Source organism: Diaphorina citri, unplaced genomic scaffold (genome assembly GCF_000475195.1).
Source record: "Diaphorina citri unplaced genomic scaffold, Diaci psyllid genome assembly version 1.1 scaffold13474, whole genome shotgun sequence".
In the NCBI taxonomy this organism is placed as follows: domain Eukaryota; kingdom Metazoa; phylum Arthropoda; class Insecta; order Hemiptera; family Psyllidae; genus Diaphorina; species Diaphorina citri.
This window is the reverse complement of record NW_007390841.1, coordinates 1-1338: the sequence shown is the minus strand read 5'-3', so window position 1 is coordinate 1338 and position 1338 is coordinate 1. Positions and strand designations below refer to the sequence as shown.

At 34.5% G+C, this 1338-nt stretch overlaps 1 long non-coding RNA gene across 1 annotated transcript; it reads left to right on the top strand.

Annotated features, from left to right (window-relative positions):
* Nucleotides 1-29: 29 nt before the first annotated feature.
* Nucleotides 30-393, top strand: LOC113473050. Its single transcript, XR_003395136.1, has 2 exons — nt 30-213; nt 250-393. It is a non-coding gene; the product is annotated as an uncharacterized LOC113473050 (long non-coding RNA).
* Nucleotides 394-1338: the final 945 nt, after the last annotated feature.

Genomic DNA, 1338 nt, shown 5'->3' with positions numbered 1-1338 from the left:
AAAAAAAAAAAAAAATCCCACAAGTGGAATTCTGGAATTTATTAATTTTTTGATTTTATTTAATTTTAATTAATTACTCAGTTCAGTTCTGAATTCTGATAACGAAATTAAAGTGATAAGAAATTCAAGATTTACCTAGATGAACGTTCTTTAAGTGTCCATTTTTTACCTTTTTTTCTTTTTGGTTTCTGTGTAGAATAGTGTCCAGATAAAGTACCTATCATATCAGAGACAATATTTTTTTTCCAGTGTGATTATTCACAAGTGTTAATCATGTACCTTATTATTTCACTATTTTAGTCCATCTTCTTTCACACAAGTTATGAAATTTGGACGTTTGCTTCGAAATCTAGGATGAGAACTGTACTTTGAAGTTTGAAGAATAGCCTGCATTTGGTAAGATATCTGTTGTTTCAGCATTGGTAGCTAACTTACTTGGGGGTAATTAAGAACTTATTTATATTCTGACCTGAACCACAGAACATCTTGAAAACTGTGAGGGAAATTGCTTAGTTGAGTGCTCTAAATGTAGGTTTGAGGTCTACAATGTGAAAACAGGAATTCCCACCTGCCTGATAAGAGTGATAAGGGACTAGGAACACTCCTAAAGCAAGTATCTTCCCTCTTATAAACGGATTTTTGTAATGTCCCATTGACGCGCCTTATGCACAACTACCGTTTCAGCATTGGTAGCTAACTTACTTGGGGGTAAGTAAGAACTTATTTATATTCTGAACTGCACCACAGAACATCTTGAAAACTGTGAGGGAAATTGCTTGCTTGAGTGCTCTAAATGTAGGTTTGAGGTCTACAATGTGAAAACAGGAATTCCCATCTGCCTGATAAGAGTGATAAGGGACACACTGACTAATGGGCATGTTATGACACAGACCCATATAATCCCATGTAGCAGATGTGTCATTGTAACCAATTAAGAAACAACCATCTTTTAAAGAAAAAAAGCCATCATAACTTTAGTTTTTTAGGTTTGATGGAGGGAACTGTGTCAATGGAGGTTTCATCACCAGAATTGAAAAGGGTAAATAGGCAAAAGTCATGTCCCTGGAAAAGAAAAGCTCATTTTTGTATTTAACCTAACCCTATAATAACACTAATCACTGCTCTAATTGTGAAAACTCCTTCTTGCATTTAACTTTAATAAACTTTAGTTTTTTAGGTTTGATGGAGGGAACTGTGTCAATGGAGGTTTCATCACCAGAATTGAAAAGGGTAATTATGCAGAAGTCACGTCCGTGGAAAAGAAAAGCTCATTTTTGTATTTAACCTAACCCTATAATAACACTAATCACTGCTCTAATTGTGAAAACTCCTTCTTGC